This window comes from Peromyscus eremicus, chromosome 1 (assembly GCF_949786415.1).
Source record: "Peromyscus eremicus chromosome 1, PerEre_H2_v1, whole genome shotgun sequence".
NCBI lineage: Eukaryota > Metazoa > Chordata > Mammalia > Rodentia > Cricetidae > Peromyscus > Peromyscus eremicus.
Window position 1 is genome coordinate 62,250,717 of NC_081416.1, and position 18,515 is coordinate 62,269,231.

At 42.0% G+C, this 18,515-nt stretch overlaps 1 long non-coding RNA gene across 1 annotated transcript; it reads left to right on the forward strand.

The window, feature by feature from the left end:
• Positions 1-916: 916 nt before the first annotated feature.
• Positions 917-2,397, forward strand: LOC131898862 (uncharacterized). Its single transcript, XR_009376035.1, has 2 exons — positions 917-1,165; positions 2,060-2,397. It is a non-coding gene; the product is annotated as an uncharacterized LOC131898862 (long non-coding RNA).
• The last annotated feature ends 16,118 nt before the right edge of the window (positions 2,398-18,515 follow it).

The following is an 18,515-nucleotide window of genomic DNA, read 5'->3' on the forward strand; positions in this document are numbered from 1 at the left end:
ACACTTTGAGATAAACAGGAGTCCCTGTGGGGGGCCATAGTCCCTAAGCTGAAACACCAGGACCCTAAGGCATGGAGAAAGCGGGCACCTGAGGTCATACACACAGCTCTAGGACACTGACCCCTATGATGATTTCTACCCTGGGGATGCCTTCAAGACAGCTTGGCTGAGAGTCATGTACACTTGATCCCTGTAGGAAGATGTATTTCTCATTAATGAACAATTCCTCAGCATAGTCTATGGCTTTACCTCACCTCACTATATCATCTTGGTGTGATGTAGTCCTGTCAATAAACTGGACCTATCAACACTGATTGGTCCATCATTGTATGGGGAGAATGACCATGGGCCACTCTCACTGCATTGAATGGGAAGTACAGTCAATGTGGGACCTCACAGCTGAGGTTGGTCATGAGTGTACGCAACTTTTCATTGCAGTTTTCAAATCCTCCCATGAGGACAGAGTGTGTGAAGTCTATGGAGATGAAGGTTAGTACCTGTAAACAAGACTTCAGTTCCACCATGTTCTTGGCACTGGGTATAGAAGACAAGACACATGAGCTCTTGGCAGCGGATTGGCTTCCCTACAGAGCCAGAATGCCCACAGCAGGTTGGTGAATCATCTCTTGCAGTCATAGAACAGTGCAGAAAGTAACCCATCAGATTCAGTCATTACAAAAAAACCAAAGGAGCTAAAATGATCCACACTTCACAAACAAAATGACTGCTGGCCGCCGTGAGTTTCAAATCCTCCAAAGTCCTCAAATTCTGTCAGTATACACATTTTCAATCTCTCACAATACTTCACCCACTTAACATAACAGCAAATGCAACAGTCTCAGCACAACTCAAGATTTGAGCAATTACTAGAATACATCACGATATGATGTGATGTCATAGAGAGGCCTCCATTGGCAGTTGGTGGGAACAGACGCAAAGATCCACAGCCAAACATTAGACAGAGAGAGCCCCAATTGGAGATCTCCATCAGGTTCCTCCCTTTGAAGCTCAGGGAAGCCCAAAGAAGCGGGAGATGAAGAATTGTAGGAACAAGAGGGGTCAAGAACACCGGGAGAACACAGCCCACAGAATCAACTAAGCTGGACTCATGGGGGCTCATAGAGACTGAAGCAGTAATCATGGGGTCTGCATGGGTCTGCACTAGGTCCTCTGCATATATGTTACAGTTGTTAGCTTAGTTTTGTGAGACACCTAACAGCAGGAGTGGGGGCTGTCTCTGACTCTTTTGAAACATTTTTTCTCCTACTGGATTGCCTGGCCTAGCTTTGATATGACGATTTGTGCCTAGTGTTATTGTATCTTGTTATGTTTGGCTGATATCCCTGGGAAGCATGCTCTTTTCTAAAGGGAAATGGAGGAGTGGATCTGGGGGAGAGGGGAGGGAGGTATTGGGAGAAGTGAAGGGAGGGGAAATTGCAGTTGAGATGTATTAAAAAAAACAGTAAGAAAATAAAATAAAATATAAATATTTTTTAAAGATATGATATGTGCTTCAACTATATCTGATCTTTCTAGTCAATTTTCCATAAAGGAACAATACTGAGTTATAAAACTAATAAGTAATCAAAGGTTCCTGCAACACTGGCATAAGGAAATCTCATGGTCCAAAACAAGTGACCATATTTGTAGCATATAAGCCTCAAAACCAATGCTCATCTGCCCTCACTGACCTGGAGCAGCAATCATCCACAGAGCAGGGCACCCAGGCAGCCCAGCAATGAGGTGTGGCAGTGTGGCCATGGACGTAGCAACTGCCCATGGGACTGGTGGGGACTCTGTTCTGTCTGTGGTAAAATGCTGGGTGGTTGGGCTGGCATAATGGTCACACTCAGTGGAGGTCACTAACAGGCAAAAGATAAAGAGCAAGGGCTACAGAGTCAATAATGAGTGGAGTGGACAGTCCTGCATCTGGCCTGTCCTCTGCCCCTTGAAGCTGGCCTACCTACTCCATCTCAGGTATGACAGCCAAGAATACGGGAGGCTTTGATTCCTGAAGATCAGAAGGCACAATGGGTCAATTTTTTTATTTTCATTTCAGAGGCAACTGCAGGAATGTCTACTATTCCACCCCAAACAGAAAAGAGAGCTCAGAAGAAGACCGAGGGGAAGCTGGTCACAGAAGATCTATGCAAGCAAGTTTTGAAGACATTTGATGGGCTCCTGTAGAACACACGGCAATATGTCCTTATCCACAATGCATCCAGTACATTAAAAAGACTGACATGTGTGCTGGTCACCCCTCTGGGTCTTGGGAGTATGAACACTCATCACAGAGTCAGATATGCCTGCCTGGGCTACATCTAAGGAGAACCGTACTTGGAATAGTTTGATGGCTGCCTTCTCACGTCAATTAAATGGGAACTGATGTGAAGATGACCTTGGACCCTCCTTGTTCAGTAGGATAGGATAGTCAAGTGTTGGCTCTTCCCTTTGCTTGTGGTACACAGGAGTTCTACTTGTCCATGTCCTGGAGCTGCCTAGGGGCTGGTACACATGGGGATATTCAGTGCCAGGTTTCAGTCCCTGGAGGCCAATTTGTTCCTTTTATATTTGATTCCTACCCATCCAGCAGTCTGGACATACAGAACTCCTGGGACCCCACTTAGTTATGATCTCTGAAGACAAGTGTATTAATATTTTAACACGTCTATATAAATCCAGTTACATGTACAAAGCTCACTCCACAGCTCCAGAAAAGGAGGCATCAGATCTTGACCACAATCACTCATGAAAAGCAGAAACCTAACCCCCACATCCATGCACAGGTGTCTCCAGAGCCCATCGTATTTTACAGCTTTACTGGAGTTTCCAAAGCTTGGAATCCTTTGCAGGGATACGCCTGTGTGCCACTCCAACAGCTTGTCTATCTGTCTCATTGCACTGGGCTGGGAGGCTGGCCCTCCTACATGATCCCTCTCCAGCGAAGTCCCTGTTTCTTCCTCTGGATCTACTCAGCCTCCACTCAGCCCCAGATGCTCTCTGTGATTCTAGTTATAAACTTGTTTTTATGTTTTTCTTGTTTCTTTGTTTGTTTGTTTTGTCTTGGGTTGTTTGTTTGTTCTTTCCTTGAGACAGAGTCACACTGTGTAGTTCAGGTTGGTCTTTAACTCCAGATCCTCTTTCCTTAGCCTCTAAAGTGCTGGGATTATAGGTGTGTTTCACTGTACCTGACTTATCCATACATTTGTGTTTGCTGGAAGCTAAGGAAAACGTTAACAAAGACATCACAAGAGTTAAGTGTGTTACAAAATCACAAGCTGCAGTGCAAGCATTTGTCTAGTTCACACGATCATCTATCCCTAAGTACTTCATTCCTGTTCTGGCTTCCCACCTGTGAACTGTGCTAGCCTCAGCATCCTGCCCTCTCTGGCCTGAGCAGCCAGCAAGAGCACTCAGCCTGTATCAGAACAAAACTAGCCTTCCCTCTTTTGTGTGCATCACTGAGGCCAACAGTTTTTGATAGAGCACTCTGGGGAGAAAAAACCCAAATGACACTTTAAGAAAGCTACTTAAAGGCTAGGGTTGTTGATTGCAATCTCAGAACCTAGAGGAAGCAGGTGTTTCCTGGGGATCAGGCAGGGGCAGATGGTGTATTGATTTGAATGACAAATGACTCCATAAGCTTAGGTATTTGAACACTTGGTTGCTAGGGGCAGATGGTGTATTGATTTGAATGACTAATGACTCCATACGCTTAGGTATTTGAACACTTGGTTGCTAGCAGATGCCACTGTTTGGAGAGGTTTAGATGTGTGGCCTTGCTGGTGGGTGTACATCACTGAAGGCAAGCTTTGAGAGCTTTATAGCCTTGCCTTATGTACCTCTAGTGTGCTCTTTTTGCTTTGTGCTCCTGGCTAAAGATGTAAGCTCTCAGCCTTCTGCTCTGGCCACTTGCCAGCATTCCCGCTCCTTGCTGGTATGCTTCCCCACCATGATGGATTCTTATCCTTCTGGAATGATAAGCCCCAAATAGACCCTTCTATAAACCGCCTTGGTCATGGCATTTTAACACAACAACCGAAAAGTAACTAATTCAGATGGGGAGAACCCTCACCTCTGGAGAATGGAACAGCAGCAGCCTAGACACCACTTGGTAGAAAACCAGACCCCAGCAATTCTCCCCACGGCTCAGCCTGACCCATGGAACCCTGTTCACTGTGACTTTTCCCATCTGTCATATCAGCAAATATTTCCCCCCACAATGTAGGAAACTCATCCTGTCAGTCCAGGAGCATCACTGACCCTAACCATGAAGGAGTGTTCTCAGAGTCCACTCCCTACATTAACACAAGCAATTCTTACTTAGTGGGCTGATGTCATGTAGCAGTCTCATCCTAGATTGGAACATTCCATCTTGCAGAAAACTGTTTAAGCCAGAGGTTAAAAAAAAAGTAAAATAGCTTCAGTAAATCCCTGCAGCTAACCAGATTCACTAGGTCCCTCCCATCTAAGAATAAGCAAAGGCTAATGAGAGTCACACTGAGACAAGCCAAGCTGCAAAGAAGACTCTGAGGCCAGCCCAGCTGCCTGGAAGAAGCAGAAACCAACCTAGCTAGCTGCCTGGAAGAGGGCATGTGGAAAGCACACTCTCCAACCTGCTGGGCTACCTGCAGGCTGTGTAGTATGCTCCAGGTTCCCAACTCTGTGAGCTGTCACATGTACTGGGGTGGGCTTTGCTGTCTTTGAAAAAGTTTTACTCCTCTAAGTAACCCCTCTCCCACACTCCTGTAAGTAACCCCAATAAAACCCATTGGCGCTGGGCAGTGGTGGCACACGCCTTTAATCCCAGCACTCAGGAGGCAGAGGCAGGCAAATCTCTGTGAGTTCGAGGCCAGCCTGATCTACAAAGCAAGTTCTAGGAAAGGCGCAAAGCTACACAGAGAAACCCTGTCTCGAAAAAACAAAAAACAAAACAAAACAAAAAAACAAAAAACAAAAACCCATTGGCTTCACTAAGTTGGACTTCGATGGTATCCATGCTTTGGTCTATCATAGGCTCCCTGATGAGTGCCTTGGTTGTAAAAACTGAATTCCTATGAGATCACAACTGACCTTGGTCAACCCAGAAAGGAATGTCTGTTGAGACAACCTAATTTCTAGGATAGTCTGTCTCACATTGGGCAAACAATTCAGGAAGGAGAGGAGTTTATGATGTCACCTTATAAATAATCAAGTTCTTTAATATGCTCTGAATTGTTTGTAGTCATGCTAAGTACAGGGACAAGTTTGGAGGGAGAGACCAATTTCTAGCTCCCGTTATATAGTCTTCTGTATATGTTGTCAAAGTTAAGCCTGAAACAAATCAGTCAAGTTTAAAGTAAACTTAGTTTATTTAACTTAAAATCAAGAATATTGAAAGCTGGTTATAAAAAAATGAGTGCTTGAGAAAAATAGTTTAAATTCTCAATACATTTGCATGGCAGGACATCCCTAGGATCAAGTAGTACCTTTCCCCTTGGATGGGGCACAACTCCATCAGAGTAAGTTGCATGCTAGCCTCACTATAGGATAAGAAATATAGGGAAATAAGACCCACCAGACGTCTGTTTCTCCTGTCTCTAGCTGTGTAGGCCTAACTAATTCCGACTGTGTAGGCCAGACCAGAAAAATCTCTTTCTCATTTATAAGGAACATGAATTACTCCTCATGTCTCATGACAGGGCAGAGTGGAAAGAAGTGGGTTCTCTTGTCCAGTGGAGGATCTTAGAGTGTGCACTCACATCCTAAATGTCTAAACAACAGACAGACAAAGAGCAATTACTCTGCCCTCAATTTCTCCCAAACTGACATAGGAGGATGCTGTGAACAGGGCAACCCTGTACCTAAGTCTACCACCCAATAAGTAGGAAATCTGCATGCTAGTTCATTGGTTATGTCCTTTTCTCTGGCTTTCAGTTCTACCTCTTAGCAAAAGTTCATTCCAGGGTCCATACTTGTGGTGGTTTGAAAGAATGGTCTGCAAAGAGAGTGACACTGTTAGGAGGTATGGCCTTGTTGGAGTACGTGAGGTCTTGTTAGAGGAAATGTGCCACTGTGGAAATGGGCTTTGAGGTCTCATACATGCTCAAGCCATGCCCAGTGAGACAGTTCTCTTCCTGTTGCCTTCAGATCAATATGTAAGAACTCTCAGCTCCTGCTCCAGCACCATGTCTGTCTGCATGCCACCGTGTCCCACCATGATGATAATGGACTGAACCTCTGAAAATGTAAGTCACTCCAGTTAAATGCTTTTCCTTTATAAGAGTTGCCATGGTCATGGTGTCTCTTCACAGCAATAGAAACCCTAAGACAATACCCTAACCATCCATGTTCTCTGATAAAGGAGGCTGCCAGATATTCTGTCATTAAACTCACAGTTTTGAGTAATTATTTAGACTATCCAAGTGGTATCATTAGAAACTGCTGGACAGTTCTATAAAAATTACTCAATAGAATTCTATTTCACTCTTTTAAAAAAACATATTATTCATTATTTCTATTTGTGGCAAAATAAAATACAATAAAACAAAAAAAAATCACATCGAGGCTGGACAAGGCAACCCACCAGAAGGAAAAGAGCCCCAAGAATAGGCATAAGAATCAGAGATTCACTTGTTCACATACTAAGCTGAAAGCAATCATATATAAGCAGAGGACCTGGTGCAGACCCATGTAGGCCCTGTGCTTGCTGCTTCAGTCTCTGAAAGTTCATATGGGCCTTGCTTAGTTGATTCAGAAGGCTGTGTTTTCCTGGTGTCCTTTTAAATTGTCAGTTAGATGGTAAGATTTAAATGACTTCTTCTACAAAGCTTCCAGGTGCTTGTTCCTCATGCAGAAGCCTGATGTAAACCATAGATAATTACAGCTGCCTTATCTTTCTACAGAACTCTAGTATATAGCCCAGCCAGTTGTACAATGGAATTTAACTTTACTATGTGCTGGATAGCTTTATGTCAACTTGACAACAAGCTAAAATCATCTGAGAGGAGGGAACCTCAATTTTTAAAAAAATGTCTCCATAATATTAGACTATAGGCAAGACTGTAGGGTATTCTCTTAATTAGTAATCCATGGAGGAAGGCCGAGCCCATTATCGGATGGTGCCTTCCATGGGCAGGTAGCCCTGGCTTCTATAAGGAAGTAGGTTGAACAAACCAGAAGGAGCAAGCCAATAAGCCGCACTTTTCCATGGCCCCTGCATCAGCTCCTGCCTCCAAGTTCCTGCCCTGCGTGAGTTCCTGCCCTTGCTGCTTTTAATAATGAACTCTTATATGGAACCGTGAGTGAAATAAACCTTTGCTTCCTCAAGTTTATTTTGGTCATGACGTTTCATCACAGCAGTAGTAACCAGAACTAGGACACTAAATAAAATTTGTTAATCTTGATGTAAAAGCTATTCTCATTAACTTTGTCTCTTGACGTTCTCCACAAGTTGTACAGTTATTGCCCCCTGACTGCGTTATGGATCTTTGCCATCTGCTAAGTTTTATCTGACCTCTTGGATGGACCGTCCTGTGAGGTGCTCTAACTGCTGCCCTTCTACACAGCCCCTTTTGTCAATTCTAAAAAATTAAGAGGCATGCATCCCCAAAGCCCTGAAAGCAGTTCAGCTGACCTCGGAAGTGGGTATGGGTCCTGGGTCATCCAACTCATCCTTCTGGCCATGGTGTTTGTTTGTTTGTTTGTTTGTTTATAAGACTCAGAACCAAAGCAGTGGGACTGAAGGCTTCTTTGCATCAGTTAGCTTCTCTGTCCCACCAGCTCTCAAAAAACCTTAAAGAAATTTCAGATCATCCTAACATCCTTCAGGATAAGCTTGCTTCTTTGGCTGCAAAAATTAAAGGAGATGAGATCTGACTGTTGCTAAGAATGGGATATGAGTCCTCCTCCATGAATGATGATGCCTCCACACCAACAAATCCTAACTGGGTTGAGATGGGGCCCAAAGACACATGGACCAGACAAAAACTCAACCACAAGCTTCTTTCTATGAATGGGCTTTTGGTTCCCACCCACTCTGGCCCCTCCTCTCGGTCACTTCTTTCCTCCTTATTGTCCCCATACTTAAGTTTTCAGTCTGTCTTTTAAATGCTCTACTTACTGAACTTCTGCTTATGCCCAAACAAAATGTTCCACATAAGTTTTCCCAATGGCTCTCACCCTATAACAACTCCATTTGTTACCAATACATCTATAATGAGATCTTTTAGATGCTCTAGAGAAACCTTAATGCCTTTCACCTCAGGCCAGATACAACTCTTTACATTAGTCCTCTAGTTCTCCTTGTTCCCTTCCTTCAATGCTCTGTATCTACTGTTGCTGCTGCTGCTAGCTTACTTTGATGCAGCTCTCCTAGCAGTGGGGCTAGTTATTGTCACCCTGAATAACTAGACCTAGGAGAAAAGTTTTTTTTACTCCCACCATCCCCCTACTCTTTCCACAATCCTGAATACTGAGCTGTTGCTCTCCTCCAGCTTATCAACTCTACTGGCATCTTTCCCATTCTGACCCGACTCACCCCTGCCAAATAGATACCAGTCCTTCCCTCCACCCCACATGGGAGCTCCTGTCTATAGACAGCCACCTCCTCTCACCAGCTCACTCCAACTCTCCCACCTCTAGTCCTCCCTCCCTCCTCCTCGGGTAATCTCTCAGTTTCACTCTGTGAACATCCTCCACGTTAGCCTCTGATCTGGCAAGTAAATTAGATGAATGAGAGGTGGTAAAAGTGATAGAAGGCACCCCTTAGCACTGACCTTAAATAGAAAAAAAGGAGGGAAACTCTGTGACCCAACATGCAGTAGTCACAAATGACCTACTTTAGAAGAAGATGTGAAGAATGGGGACAGCGTGTGTCCTGTCTTCTCAACTTTACTTTGAACCTAAGAGTGATCTAAAAATAAAGTCTATTTTAAAATATGATATGCGTATGATAGATGATTGCTATAGACATATGATTGATAGATAAGTAGATGATAAATAGTAGATAGATAGATAGATAGATAGATAGATAGATAGATAGATAGATAGATAGATAGATGGAGACAGTAAAAACATTTTAAAAAAGCATTAATGCAAGACATGAGAACACCACTGAAAAAGGTAACATCTGATGACAGATTTGATGACAGAGTAAGCTGGCTGTCAAAGAGTTCCCCTTCAAAGAGTTCCCCCAACACTTTCTCACTCTGTTCCAGGGAAAACTAAAAGTAGCGAGAAATCAGTATACATGCATGAGAACAGCTGCCTCGGGGAAGACTGAAGGAAGCATGCAGTCATTGCTGGACACAGAGGAGGTGCTGTCACTGAGGAGTGTGACACAGCATTCCTTATGAAGCCAAGTGCTGTCACCCACAGCATCCATGCCCGAAGGAAATTAAAAAAAAAAAAAAAGCAGAAAAGCAAAAGGTGGCACAGAACAGAGCCCAGCAATGTAAATAAGCAGATGATGGGCATACCACAGTGAGTCTCTACAAAACCACACTTTAGTGAGTGAAGCCTTACACAGAGCACATATACATGTTATCCCTGATCTCATGTAACCAGAGTTAAAACTGCAGGTGCGAGGGAAGGGTAGGAAGGGACAGAAGGAACCCTTCTGGGGTGGTTGCAATGTTCTCAGTTGTGTGGCGATTTGCATTACAAAGCTGCACACTTGTCAAATTCAGGGAACATATGCATAAGAGGTTAATGTATGTAAATCCCACCTCTAAAGAAAAAACATAAGCAACTTTGAATTATAGTAAGTAACCGCTGAAGACTGTAGGAGGAAGCACACTCATGCCAAAAAGGCTGAAAGTCATACAAAAATAAATCCCCTCTTTCATCTGCAAACCCACCAGCATAGCTGGAGACCTGAGGCTCGGCCCCCTTTGTGCATGAGCAAGCTTTTTCTGGCCACTCATTTCTTCCCTTTGCTTTCCCTTCCCCCAGCTTATCACCATCTGAAAAGCCACAAGCCTATTTCAGACCTATGGCTCTGACCCTCGACATTCTTCCTTTTCCTCCACAGTTTTTTTTTTTCTCTTTTATTGCAAATAGATTTTTTTCACACAATATATTCTGATTATGGTCTCCCCTCCCCCTACTCATCCCAGTTCCTCTTCCCCTCCCCTCCATCTGGATCCATACCCTTTCTGTCTTTCATTAGAAAACAATCATCTTGTGATATGATTGAGCATACACCTTGGGTATATGCCCAAGACTGGCATTATTGGGTCTTGAGGTAGATTGATTCCCAATTTCTTGAGAAGTCACCATACTGATTTCCAAAGTGGCTGTACAAGTTTGCACTCGCACCAAGAGCAGAGGAATGTTCCCTTTGCCCCACATCCTGGTTTTCAGGAGCCCAGTTCCTATGGTAGGACACCTTTCTAGGCCTTGATGCAGCGGGGAGGGGCTTGGCCCTACCTCAACTGAATGTACCAGGCTTTGCTGACTCCCCATGGGAGCCCTGGTTCTTTTGGAGGAAGGGGTGGGGGTGGGGGTTCAGGGAGGAGGGATGAATGAGGGATCTGTGAAGTAAAATGAACTAAAAAATTTCTTAAATTAAAAAGTCATCTTAGAGAATAATAAAATAAGATAAATAAAAAACGAACAAATGAGACTATGACATGCAAATGGATTTTTCTTTGGGCCGCCAGCTCACAAAAAATGACATGGAGACTTATTATGAAAGTTCAGCTTTCTTAGGCTTGTTCCTAACTAGTTCTTATAACTTAACCCATATCTTTTTAATAATCAACATTGTTTTATGTGGCTCGGTTACCTTGACTCTGTATTGCACATCCTGCTTCCTCTCCATCTGGCTGGTGACTCTCTCGAGCCTAAATTTGTCTCCTCTTCCTCTCTCTCTGCCCAGAAGTCCTGCCTAACCTCTTCCTGCCTAGCTATTGCTCATTTAGCTCTTCATTAAAGCAATCAGAAGGTGTCTTGGCAAAGACACATCTTTACAGCATGCAAAAAGCACACAACATGCATAGCATACAACAATGACAAAACAAGTAAGAAAAAAGAACCCAAGAAAAAGTACAAGAAACTCATATAGAAATAGAGGCACAGATGTTCACACACACACACACACACACACACACACACACACACACACACACACACGAATCCCAGAAAACCCTTAAACTGGAAGCCATGATATATACATAGATGATCTGTAAGGTTAAAACAAACAACAACAACAAAACCCAAACAAACGAAAAATACCCTAGCTTAACATTATGAGACACAGAACCTCCAAAGATGCCATTGAGTTTGTTTTATGTTGGCCATCTACTGCTGGTCACGAGACCTCCCCACATGGATTGTTTCCCTAGTGAGACTCCCTTGGAGAAAACTGACTTTTCATTTGAAAGTTGCTATCAATGGAGATGACTTCTGTGTTAATGGCAGGGCATGTGTCCACTTCTCCTTTCAGTTCTAAGACTCCATCTGGTGCAGACTCATGCAAGCCCTGTGCATGCTCCCTCAGTCTCTGTGAGTTCCTATGTGCGCCAGCCCTGTTGTGGCTAGTGTCCTCCATCCCCTCTGGCTCTTACACTCTTGTCACCTCCCCTTCCACAGTTCCCTGAGCCCTGAGGAGAGGGATTTGATGGAGACATCCTTTTAGGGCTGAGTGTTCCAAGGCTCTTACTCTCTGTATATTGTCTGGCTGTACGTCTCTGTATTTATTCCACCTGCTACAGAAGTCTTCTGTGAACAATCTTTCCTAGAGATGGCTGTACAAACAAGACCAAAACAATGGCAGTACCAATGGATATGTTAATATGGAAGGGAACATTTTCAAAGATTCTATCCCTAGACAAAGAACTACAGGCAAGTATTGACTGCTGGGAGGAGAATTAGCCTAACTCAGAGATATTATGTCCCCTTACTGGTCAGCCTTGAAACCATACACATCAAAGAGATGGAATATATAAAATTTGCACATATGTAACAAATATAATCAAATTAAAAGTAGTTATCAACTTGAGAATGGGGAGCATGGGAGGGGTTTGAGCGAGGGTAGCTGGGCAGGGATACAAAGAAGGATGGAAGTGATGTAAATCCATTTCATTTAAAAACATTTAAAAACAATAAATAAATTCACAGGTAAATTTACCAATAGATAAGTGAATGTACATGCTAAGCCAGCACATAGATGCTAAAGGTGATATGTGGGCAGTGCACGTGAGGATGGTCACTGTAAAATGCTTCAACACTCTTATATGTTTGAATTTCCACAATCAAAATTAGAGGGGAAAAAATCAACAAAAATTTTAATATATTTGAAAAGCTTAAAGTGCATACAGATCAACAACCCAAGAGTCAGGGAAATAATTTTAGTGGGATTTTAAAAATATGCAGAATTGAATGATAACATAATTCTGTGTATCAGAGTGTGCAGGATTCCAGGAAAACAGTTCAGAGTGCAGCCCATTGCGTTAAAATTGTTTTGATAAGCAGCTGCTGAAGGTAAGTGAATGCACTGAAGTTTGAATGAAAAGAGAACTACAATAAACCGTGCAAAAGATGAGTGATAGAAAAGAGAAGAATCTAATGAAGTCAAAAATATAAAAGTATAAATGTCTGGTTTGGAGGAATCACAACACAGTCCTTAGCAAGACAGGTCAAGAGAAACATCCAAATAGCACTGCATGTGGTAAGGCAGAGTGCAGATGTGGCACAGGGCAGAGTGCTGTGAGTCACTTCAAGCTGACACTGAATGACTCAACTTCTAGAGAAATATAAGCCTGAGTGGCCCTGCACTCACCAAGGAAGATAAAGCTTTGTCTCAACTTTGACTTCAAAATTAGCAGCAGTCTCACACTATTTTGCAGGTGGTCATTCCAAATTTTAAAATTTCTTATGAGACGGTTATTTTTTTTTATTGAAACAGCCTTTTTTAGACAATATATTCTGATCACACTTCCCTGCTTCCCACTGACCCAACTCTATACCCTTTCTCTCTCTTTCTTTAAAAAAAAAAAATAAGCAAAAAACCAGAAACACTCCCCTCCAAAAAAATCCCCACAAAAATAGTAACCAAAATATACAAGCAAAAGACCAATAAGATAAAAAACACCCAAACAAGGCAATGTGAGACAAAAAGTCTATACTCACACCACTGAGTTCATTTTGTGTTGACTAACAACTCCTGGGTGTGGTAGCCTACCGTAAAGTGTGATTAACATACCCAGTGAGACTCCATTGGAGAGAACTCCAGAGAGTTCTCTCTAGCTTTTCTCTCTGCAGCTAGCTTTTTGATTAGGAGTGGGAGTCCTTGTCTACTTCCCTGTCTCGGCACTGGGACCCCATCTGGCTTGAACCTGTGTGTACTGTCACAGTCTGTGAGTTCATTTGTACTTCAGTCCTGCTATGTCTGGAAAGCAATGTTTCCTTGAAGTTACCCATCAGTCACCTCTGCCTCTTACAAACCTTGAGTGTAAGTTGACTTTGGTAACTACATTTTGGTACCTCAGATAAATTTTGTCTTGCTGAGAAAAGTGCCAGTAACTGTAAGAGGAAACGAAAGAAAAACAGCTCAAGGATGTGGGCTCTTGGCCAAGATAGGCCTGGCCTATTTTTTACTAACCACATATGGCTTTTATAACTATCTGCTTAGCTTGGGAAAAGACCCCTGGGGGTCTCCAGCCAGGATGTGGTTTTCTCACTTAAATATGGACCCTGAGAAAGGCACTGGGATACACATGGACCCCAAACACACAGGTGTAGTCACTAGCTGGCTGTAATAAAGTCTTCCAATTGGCTCTTGGACTGTGTCTGAGTAGTCTTCTCTGTTGGGAGCCTCAAAACAAAACTTTCCACCTCCTCTTCAGCCTAGCTCCATGTGCCCTGAGGAGAGGGGTTTGATGATGACATCCCATTTAGGACTGAGTGTTCCAAGTCTCTCACTCTGCACAACCCAGTGGTGGGTCTCTGTGTTAATTCCCATCTATGGCAAGAGGATGCTTTGTTCATGATGGCTGCGCAAGGCACTCATCAATGAGTATACGTCCTTAGGAGTCATTTTAGTGTTAGGTTCCTGTAGTTGGTTTTTCTTTTTTCACTCTTTGGGGGCCTGCCACCCAGCTCCCAAATAAATACACAGAGACTTATTCTTACTTATGAATGCCTGGCCTTAGCTTGGCTTGTTTCTAGCCATCTTTTTTTTAACTTAAATTATCCCATCTGCCTTTTGCCTCTGGGCTTTTTCCTTTCTCTAGTCTATGTCTTTTTTCCTTCTTACTCCATGACTGGTTGTGTGGCTGGGTGGGTGGCCCCTGGCATCCTCCTTGCCTTCTCCTTGTCACACTCCTCCCTCCTCTTCTCTCCTCTTATTTATTCTCTCTGCCTACCAGCTCCACCTATCCTTTCTCCTGCCTAGCTATTGGCTGTTCAGCTTTATATTAGGCCAATCAGGTGTTTTAGACAGGCAAAGTAACACAGCTTTACAGAGTTAAACAAATGCAACATAAAAGAAAGCAACACATCTTTGCATCATTAAACAAATATTCCACAGCATAAAAGAATGGAACGCATTTTTATTTTTTATTTTATTTTTTTTGGTTTTTCAAGACAGGGTTTCTCTGTGTAGCTTTGCGCCTTTCCTGGGACTCACTTGGTAGCCCAGGCTGGCCTCGAACTCACAGAGATCCTCCTGGCTCTGCCTCCCAAGTGCTGGGATTAAAGGCGTGCGCCACCACCGCCCGGCGTGGAACTCATTTTAATATTCCACAACAGCTTCCTTTAGCAGAACAATAGCATTGGTTTTCCTCTAGTCTTCTGGCCTATCTCATCTCAGGTTCTTTCAATTTCTGTGAAGAACTGCATTGAAATTTTGATGGAGAGTTCATTCAATCTGTAGATTGCTTTTGATAGGATGGCCATTTTCACAAGGAAAAGCATGAGGAATCTTCAATTTCTTTCTTCAGTGTCTTTTATTATACAAGTCTTTCACTTACTTGGAGTTATCCAAAGATATTTCCTTTCTTTTTTTCTTTTTTCAGGCAATTTTGAAAGGTACTATGTCTTAGTCACTGCTCTATTGCTGTGAAGAAACATATCATGACTAAGGGAACTCCTTTTTTAAAATAAAAATTCTTTGGATTTATTTCTAGTTTAAAAATATTTTTAATTAAATTATTTATTTATTTTACATTCTGACTGCAGTTTCCCCTCCCTCTTCTCCTTCCATTACCTCCCTCAACCTCCCCTCTGCATCCCCCCCCAACTACTCTTCCTCTGTTTCTGTTCAGAAAGGGACAGGCCTCCCATGGGTATCAACAAAGCATGGCATATCAAGTTGACTATGGACTAAGTACCTCCCCTTGTATTTAGGCTGGGGGGCAAGGCAACCCAATATGAAGAATATGTTCCCAAAAGCTAGCCAAAGTATTAGGGACAGCCCCTGCTCCCACTGTTAGGAGTCCCACAAGTAGACCAAGCTACACAAACTGTCACATATATGTAGAGGGCCTAGGTCAGTCCCTTGTAGGCTCCCTGGTTGTCAGTTCAGATTCTGTGAGCTCCTATGAGCCCAGGTTAGTTGTTTCTGTGGGTTTTCTTGTGGTATCTTTGACCCCCTGGTTCATACAATTCCAAGGCAACTCTTATGAAAGGAAGCATTGAATTGGGCACTTGTTTACAGTTTCAGAGGGTTAGTGCATTATCATCTTGGGGCAGGGGAGCATGGTGGCATGCAGGAAGGTGCTGGAGCAGTGGCTGAGAGTTATATCCTGATCTGTAAGCATCGAGAATGACTCTTGACATGGACTTTTGAAAGCTCTAAGCCCACCCCCAGTGACACAAATCCCCAACAAGGCTACACCTCCTAATCCTTCCAATCTTTTCAAATAGTGTCACTTTTTGATAACTAAGCATTCAAATATATGAGCCTATGGAGGCCATTCTTATTCAAAATACCACATGCTGTTTCCTTGACTTCTTTCTCAGCACGTTTGTGATTTGTATATAAGAAGGCTACCTTATTTTTTGTGTGTTAATTTTATATCCTGATACTTTGCTGAAAGTGTTTATCAGATGTAGAAGTTTATTGTTGGAGTCTTTGGGGGTCTTTTATGTGTAGCATGAATCTTAAAAGTTCTTATTAATAAACTCAAACCTGAGCCAGGTATTGAGGTGAACACTGGAAGATCAGAGAGACAGAACAAGCCACAGCTAACCTCACCTGGCCAGCTTCTCAGCTGATCTTGTTTCCTCCGACTGGAAGCCTCTGGGTCCTCATATCCGAATGGCTCTCAGCTGAACTGTGCTGCTCAAAACCCAAAAGCTTAACCAACCAAATGCTTCTAGTTTCTGGTCTTCATGCCTTATATATCTTTCTCTTTCTGCTGTCACTCCCTGGGATTAAAGGCTTGCTTTCTGGGATTAAAGGTGTGAGTCACCATGCTTGGCTATATCCTTGAACAGATGGATTTCTGCCTCTGGAATGCTAGGATTAAAGGCGTGTGCTACCACTGCCTATCCTCACATTTAACATTGTGGCTGTTCTGTCTCTAACCCCAGATAAGTTTACTAGGGTACACAATATTTTGGGGAACACAATGCCACCACATTTATGTATATAATTATATCATTGGCAAATAAAGATGCTTTTACTTCTGCCTTTCCTGTTTGTAGCCCCTTGATCTCCTTCAGCTGTCTTACTGCTCTAGCTAAGACTTCGAGTACTTTGTTGGAGAGAGTAAACATCATTGTCTTATTCCTGATTTTAGTAAAACTGCTTTGAGTTTCTTAGGTTAACATTGACTGTGTTCTTGCTGTAAATCACCTTTATTATATTAAGGTATGACCCTGGTATCCCTATCTCTCCAGGACTCTTATCATGAAGGGGTGTTGGATTGTATCAAAGGCCTTTTCTGCATCCAAAGAGATGATCAGTTGGCTTTTGTCTTTCAGTCTGTTTATGTGGTGGATTATGTTTATTGATTTATATATGTTAAACCGTCCATGCATCTCTTAGATGAAGCCAACTTGATCATGGTAGATAATCTTTTTGATGTATTCTTGAATTTAGTTTGCAAATATTTTAAAGAGAATTTTGTATCTATGTTCATAAGGAAAATTGGCCTATAAAATTCTTTTTTTTTTTTTTTGGTTAGGTCTTTCTGTGGTTTTGATCTATAGTAAGTATGTCTTTGTAAAAAGAATTAGGAAATGTTTCTTCAGTGTCTATTTTGCAGCATAATTTGAGGTGTATTGGCATCAACTTTTCTTGAAAGTTCTGGTAGAATTCTGCCCCCCTGACTCCATAAGGCCCTGGACTTTTTTTTTTTTTTTTTTTTTTGGTTGAGAGACTTTAAATTACTGCTTTTATTTCGCTATTGGTTATGGTTTTATTTAAATTGCCTATTTGAACTTAATTTAACTTTGGTAGGTTGTATATATCAAGAAGTTCATCCAGTCTGATGAAGCACCAGATTTCCTCTGTATCTGTTGTAATGCTGTCCTTTTCACTTCTAATCTTATTGACTTGGATCTTCTCTCTGTGTCTTCTAGTTAATTTGTCTAAGAGTTTGTCAGTCTTTTTTATTTTCACAAAGAACCAACTCTTCATTTCATTGATTCTTTGTATTTTTTGTTTGTTTGTTTATTTGCTTGTTTGTTTACTTTTCACTTATTTCAGTCCTGGATTTGATTATTTCCTGCCATCTACTCTTTTGGGGTATTGTATCTTTTTGTGGTTCTAGAGCTTTCAGATGTGCTACTAAGTTACTAATAAGAGATCTCCCCAACTTATTTATTTATGTATGTATGTATGTATGTATGTATGTATTTATTTATTTATTTATTTATTTATTTTTTGTAGGCAATTAGTATGTGAACTTGCCTCTTAGAACTGTCTTAACTATGTCCTCTAGGTTTGGGTATGTTGTTTTCATTTTCATCAAATTCTAAAAAGTTTTTCAGTTCTTTCTTGATTTCTGTCTTGACTCACTTTTCATTCAGTAGTGAGTTACTCAGTTTCCATGAGTTTGTTAAGCTTTCTGTTGTTTGTGTTGTTGTTGATTTCTAGCTTTAATCCATGGTAGTCAGAAAGGTCAGAAAGGTATTATTTTAATTTTCTTGTATATGTTGAGACTTGCATTGTGTCCAAGTATTTGATCCATTTTGGAGAAAGTCCTATGAGCTCCTGAGAAGAAAGTACATTCTTTTGTCTTAGGATGAAATGTTCTGCAGAAGTCGACTAGGTCCATTTGATTATGACATTGTTTAACTCTAGCATTTCTCTGTTTAGTTTTTGTCTAGATAATCTGTCTATTGGTGATAGTATTGGGTATTGAAGTCACCCATTATCACCGTGTGAGGACCAAATGTAATTTTAGCTGTATTAGTAGTGGTTCTTGTAGATGTAATTCTAAACGGTCTTATTAAATAAGAAACACAGAGCCAAATGCAGAGTTAAAAGCCCAGAGATCAGAGAGCAGTAGCTAAGAGCTAAGACTGCCTTCTTACCACCCGATACCTCTGCCATCCTTTCCCTGAGAAAAAGACCTACTTCC